This window comes from Capricornis sumatraensis, chromosome 20 (genome assembly GCF_032405125.1).
Source record: "Capricornis sumatraensis isolate serow.1 chromosome 20, serow.2, whole genome shotgun sequence".
NCBI classification, from domain to species: Eukaryota; Metazoa; Chordata; class Mammalia; order Artiodactyla; family Bovidae; genus Capricornis; species Capricornis sumatraensis.
In genome coordinates, this window is record NC_091088.1 from 45,358,920 (window position 1) to 45,366,702 (window position 7,783).

Below are 7,783 nucleotides of genomic sequence, written 5' to 3' on the forward strand. Positions count from 1 at the left end.
GTGATGCCATCCAGCCATCTCATCCTCTTTCGTCCCCTTCTCCTCCTGCCCCCAATCCCTCCCAGCATCAGAGTCTTTTCCAAGAGTCAACTCTTCGCATGAGGTGGCCAAAGTACTGGAGTTTCAGCTTTAGCATCATTCCTTCCAAAGAGCACCCAGAACTGATCTCCTTTAGAATGAACTAGTTGGATCTCCCTGCAGTCCAAGGGACTCTCAAGAGTCTTCTCCAACATCACAGTTCAAAAGCATCAATTCTTCGGTGCTCAGCTTTCTTCACAGTCCAACTCTCCCATCCATACATGGTATTCAAATGCCCCAAATAAACAAATGCTTGCATTTCCCACCTCCCTGTAGGCATTTGCCTCTCAGATTTGGGGCTAGTTGACATTTCTTCAACTTTAGCTCTTTTATTGATTCAGGAAAGGTCATTGACTTGCAGTTTGTTGAATGTTTTTTTTTTCAATTGTAAGGTCTTTTTCCAGCTATTAATACCCAAGTAGAAACCAGAAACCCCAAACTTACTCCTTCTTTTTATCCCACTCACCCCCCACCCCCATATCTCTACTGGTAGGATGACTCTTTGTCCTGGTTTACACCAGTATAGTCCCCCTTTCACTCAAGAGTTTTCTTCATTTGAATCGTAAATTGTGTGATCACCCTGTCCTTGAAAATATTACATAATGAGGTTTCACTGGGAACATATGTTGACTTTTGATGAATTTGTTTATCTTGGATAAAAATCAAATATTGAAGGTCATTTTGGCTATATTCAAAAGGACATGGAGAGAAAAGGTGTAAATGAAAGACACATCGACCAAATCCAATGTGTAGACTTTGTTTGGGTCCTGTTTTAGCCCAAAATAATTATTTTTACACAATCAGGAGCATTTGAACATGGACTTAGGTATTAGACATTATAAAAATATTGTTATTTGGTTAAGTATCACAAAGACATTATAGTTATTTTTAAAAAATATTATTTGTTATAAATTCTGATGTATTTGGAGGTGAATTATGGTAGTAGGAATTTATTTAAAAATGCTCAAAAATAAAACTGAAGGTGAAGGGAGAGAGAAATTTGATAGGTAAAAACAAGAATGACAAAATATCGATAATTACTGAAGCTAGATAATAGGTAATTATTTTATTATCTCATCTTTATTGTAGTTTTTGTCAACTTTCATAATAAATACTTTAAAAAAGAGAAACAGAAATATAATCAAGAATCTCTTTTTTTGAAGGTAATTATCCCAAAATTGGGCTTCCCTGGTGGCTCAGATGGTAAAGTGTCTGCCTGCAATTCAGGAGACCTGAGTTCATTCCCTAGGTCAGGAAGATCCCCTGGAGAAGGAAATGGCAACCCACTCTAGTACTCTTGCCTGGAAAATTTCCATGGACTGAGGAGCCTGGTAGGCTACAGACCATAGGGTCGCAAAGAGTCAGACATGACTGAGAGACTTCACTTTCTTTCACACTTTCTATCCTAAAATTTAAAGTGGTAAAGGTGAAGTTTTCTTGTGGCAGATCAGAGGTCAGGCAACCCTGCTTTATATCTCATTTGAAAGCTTCCTGTGCTTCAGTGGGTATTCAGGTAATCAGATAATATGTTATATTACAGGTATGCTACTGTTGCTGCTGCTGCTAAGTCGCTTCAGTCATGTCTGACTCTGTGCGACCCCATAGATAGCAGCCCACCAGGCTCCCCCATCCCTGGGATTCTCCAGGCAAGAACACTGGAGTGAGTTGCCATTTCCTTCTCCAGTGCAGGAAAGTGAAAAGTGAAAGTGAAGTCACTCAGTCATGTCCAACTCTTCGCGACCCCATGGACTGCAGCCTACCAGGCTCCTCCATCTATGGGATTTTCCAGGCAAGAGTACTGGAGGGATATTACAGGTATAGGGAGGGGGAAAAAAAGAGGTGAAATGCCATGGTTTTAATGTAGTTCAGTCCTGCAGACCTACACTGGATCCAGAGGAGGGAATGAACCTTGCAGGTGTCTTATTAATCCTGGTTCAATTTTGTGTCTATTTTGTGCAAACTTGAGCTTCCCTCGTGGCTCAGACGGTAAAGAATCCTCCTGCAATATGGGAGACCTGGGTTTGATCTCTAGGTTGGGAAGAGCTCCTGGAGAAGGAAACAGCTACTCATTGCAGTATTCTGGCCTGGAGAATTCCATGGACAGAGGAGCCCGCTGGCAGGCCAAATCCATGGGGTTGCAAAGAGGCGGACACAACTGAGCGACTTTCACTTCACTTCGTGTAAGCTTAACTTAGAAGGGGTATGATTTGCTTTGCTTTCCTTTCATCCAGTTTCTCAGTGTTGCTCTATTCTCCCCTGTTTTCATAATATGGAGAGACAAATGCCTTGGGAAGGGGATATCAAGGCTATAAACTCCATGGGGGCAAGGACTATTTACTGCTTTGAACTAGGTATACCTTGTACCATTACTGTACATGAAAAGCATTTAATAAGCAATGGGTGATTTATGTCAGCTTCATTTAAAATGAAAACAACATTGTGCAGTTGCATATAGACCACCTTTCTTTCAAATATATTTATGGAAATGATTAGGAGAGGACAGTAATTCTCTCTTTCCCTGTAAAAGTCCTTAGCTCTAGTTCAGCCAAGAAATCAAGAGACTGTAATATCCTGTCTACAGAAAGCTGAAATGACAGGTACCCTTAAATAAACAGGTGTAATTAATCATGGTGCTACTTGTTTTGATGAGCATGCAAGAGTGACAAGTTAATAATAAATCTCCAGCTCATACAGGGGAGGCGGCTAAGGAGATGCTGTGGCTTAATTTACATCTTTGGAAGGCACCAAAGATTTAATAATCTCCCTGCCTTATATATCAAGCTAACACCCCTGAGGCAGAAAAGCAAACCATTTTTAACTGTTAATCTGAGAAGCAATGAAATCTTATCTCAGGTCAAAAATAAATTGAGTTTCTGGTGGTCTCAATGGACCCTTAGGATGTGTGATTTATTCAGATTCTAAAGCCACTCAGGACCCCTGGGGACCTGGGTTGCAAAACCAGGCAAGCTGGGAGCATTATGGGTGATTGCCAGTCCAGTCAGAAGATCAGACCGAAGGCAGTGACTGATTTTACCTTAGATTTACCCAATAATTTATTTTACCTTCTGTGTCAGCTACAAATAGATTATAGAATACAAACCTTTGTGAATTTGAGATTCAGTTCTAAACGATTGCTTTAGTTCTGTTTATGTTAATTGTCGTATATTGTATAGTCACTCAGTCATGTCCAACTCTTTGTGACCCCATGGACCATAGCCCGCCAGGCTCCTCTGTCCATGGGATTCTCCGGCAGGAATACTGGAGTGGGTTGCCATTTCCTTCTCCAAGGGATCTTCCCGACCCAGGGATTGAACCCAGGTCACCTGCATTAGAGGTGGACTCTTTACCGTCTGAGCCACCAGGGAAGCCCTCGCTTATGTTAATACTTGTTCTTAAAAGCTCAAAAACTGTTTTGAGATTTTTTACTAAGTGTAGGATTTTAACCTGACTAGAGAAACTGGGATACAGGAAGGGAAAATAATCCTTCATGGCACAATGAATCACTTGTGAAGCCTCAAGTGTTCAGACTTCTAGCTCTTTGTTTCTGAAGGAGCTAAACTATGAGGTACATTGAATTTATTAATTTGGAAAACTGCCTCCTTACAATACCAGTAGAGAAGATGCCATCTTCTTTGTTTAAAGAGTGGACCAGAGCTAGTTGAGGATCCGAAGAGAGACACAGAAACAATTTAGAAATAACTTGAGTCACCTACTCCCTGCTTGAAGGGAACCAGACTCTTGGTCTTTGGGGAGCCACCCAAATTGACTGAGGGAAGATGGAGGAAAAGTCCCTGGATCCCTGCAGGGTTAATTTATTCAAAAAGGAAATTGAAAAATACTCAACATGCAAAAGTCTTGTGAGGAAAATAAAGGAAAACCACAGAACATGCCACAGGCTGAGGAAGACCGCCCTTTGGAAGCTGTACCACAGGAGGCAGAAAGAAATCCTCAACCTTCTGAAGAAGGTGTAAGCCAGGAAGCAGAAGGAAACCTTAGAGGAGGGCTGACTCAGCCTGGTTAGGGATATAAAGAGGACGCTCCTGTTAAGCATTTAGACCCTGAAGAAATGATAAGAGGAACAGATGAGTTGGAAAGGCTTAGGGAAGAGATAAGAAGAACAAGAAGCAAGTTTGTGATGATGCATTGGAAGCAAGGACATCATGCAGCCGTCCTTATCCCATGTGCTTTAGGCCTTGGATTCTTTTTTTTTGTCCAATATTAAAATCTGGCCCCTGCTTTCTGTTAGCATTTCCTGATGTATCTTTGAATTTTGCTTTATTTTTAATCATCTGGTGGAGTTTTGTTTTAGGTAGTTTTCCTTGTTATCAGCATCTACACTTTGTATTTTGACACATTCTCTAGGTCTATGTTTCGACTGGGAAATTTCACACATATGCATGAAAATATGTTCATTCCAACATAGCAGGTTACAAAGCAGCATGTTCAGCAGCATATTCAGGTATATTCACATACCTGAATGGTCTAGTGGTTTTTCTCCACTTTCTTCAATTTAAGTCTGAATTTGGCAATAAGGAATTCATGATTTGAGCCCAGTGTGTTTTTGCTGACTGTATAGAGCTTCTCCATCTTGGGCTGCAAAGGATATAATCAATCTGATTTGGGTTTGACCATCTGGTGATATCCACGTGTAGAGTCTTCTCTTGTGTTGTTGGAAGAGGGTGTTTGCTATGACCAATACGTTCTCTTGGCAGAACTCTATTAGCCTTTGCCCTGCTTCATTCTGTACTCCAAGGCCAAACTTGCCTGTTACTCCAGGTGTTTCTTGACTTCCTACTTTTGCATTCCAGTCCCCTATAACAAAAAGGACATATTTTTTGTGTGTAAGTTCTAGAAGATCTTGTAGGTCTTCATAGAACTGTTCAACTTCAGCTTCTTCAGTGTTGCTGGTCAGGGCATAGACTTGAATTACTGTGATATTGAATAGTTTGCCTTGCAAACAGAGATCATTCTGTCATTTTTGAGATTGCATCCAAGTACTGCATTTCGGATTCTTTTGTTGAATATGATGGCTACTCCATTTCTTCTAAGGGATTCCTGCCCACTGCTGCTGCTGCTGAGTCGCTTCAGTCGTGTCCGACTCTGTGCGACCCCATAGACGGAAGCCCACCGGGCTCCCCCATCCCCAGGATTGTCCAGGCAAGAACACTGGAGTGGGTTGCCATTTCCTTCTCCAGTGCATGAAAGAGAAAAGTGAAAGTGAAGTCGCTCAGTTGTATCCGACTCTTAGTGACCCCATGGACTGTAGCCTACCAGGCCCCTCTGTCCATGGGATTTTCCAGGCAAGAGTACTGGAATGGGGTGCCATTGCCTTCGCCGATTCCTGCCCACAGTGGTAGATATAATGGTCATCTGAGTTAAATTCCAGTCCATCTTAGTTCACTGATTCCTAGAATGTCGATGTTCACTCTTGTCATCTCCTGTTTGACCACCTCCAATTTGCCTTGATTCATGGATCTAACATTCCAGGTTCCTATGCAATATTGCTCTTTACAGCATCGAACCCTGCTTCCGTCACCAGTCCCATTCACAACTAGGTGTTGTTTTTGCTTTGGCTCCATCCCTTCATTCTTTCTGGAGTTATTTCTCCACTGATCTCAAGTAGCATATTGGGCACCTACTGACCTGGGGAGTTCATCTTTCGGTGTCCTATCTTTTTGTCTTTTCATACTGTTCATGGGGTTCTCAAGGCAAGAATACTGAAGTGGCTTGCCATTCCCTTCTCCAGTGGACCACATTCTGTCAGACCTCTCCACCATGACCCAGCCTTTGGCATGGCTTAGTTTCACTGAGTTAGATAAGGCTGTGGTCCGTGTGATCAGATTGGCTAGTTGTCTGTGATTGTAGTTTCAGTCTATCTGCCCTCTGATCCCCTCTCTCAGTGTCTACCATCTTACTTGGGTTTCTCTTACCTTGGATGTGGAGTCTCTCTTCGCGGCTTCTCCAGCAAAGTGCAGCCGCTGCTCCTTACCTTTGATGCGGGGTAGCTCCTCTTGGCCGCCGCCCCTGCCCTTGGGCGCAGGGTAGCTCCTCTTGGCCATGCTCATGTGCCGTCGCAGCGGACAAAGTCTCAAATTGTGTGTGTGTGCACGTGTGTATACATACATGCATATATCAGAAATTTAACTGTGCTTTTTTCTGTGTGATTTTTTTTTCTTTTTGCTTATATGCATTTTTTAATGAACCCATCGCACACACAAAGAGAAAGTTTTTTTTTTTAATTAAATAAGAGTCAATCAAATAATTTGCAGCCAGCTTATAAGGTCAATGGGGGCACCTAAACTCTTGATGATAGAACTATTAAAAAATGTCAGCCTCAAAATACCTCTGGATCTCTTAGCCAGAGGAATAAAACTGGCAATTATTACAGGGAAAAAAAAAAAAAAAAAGAATGGACCATAGTGATCTCAGAGAAATAGGAAGGTAGAATTATGTGCATTTGCTGTATGTACAAGTGTATTCATTGTTCTAATTTGATGTGAAATAATTTTTATAAAGGAATTAGATTGTAAAATATGATTTCACCTTTTTACAAATGCTGCTTATAAATTTAGCTGAATCATTGTGATGTTTAATGCACTGTTGCAGGAAGTAGAATATAAAAATACCCAGTTCCCCTCATCTCCTACCTCCCTCCAGCCCCCATGGCTTTAAATTATAGCTGTAAATTAGGGTTGCATTTTGTCATGTCTTCCAAGGGCACTCTGACTGGCATAGCATGAGCTTCAGACTGTAACTAGCTTACCCATTCAACTTAGCAATTAGAAAACCACATAGTATCACCCCAGACATACTTGGGCTGCTTCCACCTGCCTCTGTTTGAGGAAGGCTTTATTCTCCTGGTCAGGAGCTTGGCTTGGGCCAGGTGGGAGAAATCTTAGAGGAAGATCTCTTTCTCATTTGTAATTGACTTAGCAAACATCCTTTGACTCCCTTAGGTCATGAGGATGATGGGACGTACAAGGACAGAGGCATAGAGCGCTGTGTCAGTTTCCTATGGCTACTGTAACCAGGGTCTTAGTGTCGTAAGCACAAATGTACTATCTTCCTGTTCTGGAGGTCAGAAATCTAAAAGCAAGGTGTTGGCAGGTGTGTCCTTCTCAAGGCTCTAGGGAAAAGTCTGTTTCTTCATCTTGTCCTGTTTCTAGAGGCTGCCTGCATTCCTTTTCCATCTTCTAGAGGCCTTCTACATTCCTTCAGTTCAGTTCAGTTCAGTCACTCAGTTGTGTTCAACTCTTTGCGACCCCATGGACTGCAGCATGCCAGGCCTCCCTGTCCATCACCAGCTCCTTGAGCTTACTCAAACTCATGCCCATTGAGTTCGTGCTACCATCCAACCATCTCATCTTCTGTCATCCCCTTCTCCTCCCACCTTCAATCTTTCCCAGCATCAGGGTCTTTTCCAATGAGTCAGTTCTTTGCAACAGGTAGCCAAAGTATTGGAGTTTCAGCTTCAGCATCAGTCCTTTCAATGAACATTCAGGACTGATTTCCTTCAGGATGGAATCTACGTTCCTTAGCTTGTTTTATTCTTTATCAGAATCTTATATCTCTGAACCTTCTTCCTTTGTCAGCTCTCTCTCACCACAGCTGAGAAGAATTCTCTGCTTTTAAGGTCCCATCTGATAAGATTGGGTCCACTCACATAATCCAGGATAATCTCCCCACCCCAAGGTCCATACCCTAA

General features: G+C 42.1%; 1 pseudogene; it reads left to right on the forward strand.

The window, feature by feature from the left end:
- Positions 1-3,922: 3,922 nt before the first annotated feature.
- LOC138096767 (transcription elongation factor A protein-like 8) lies at positions 3,923-6,123 on the forward strand (annotated as a pseudogene).
- Positions 6,124-7,783: the final 1,660 nt, after the last annotated feature.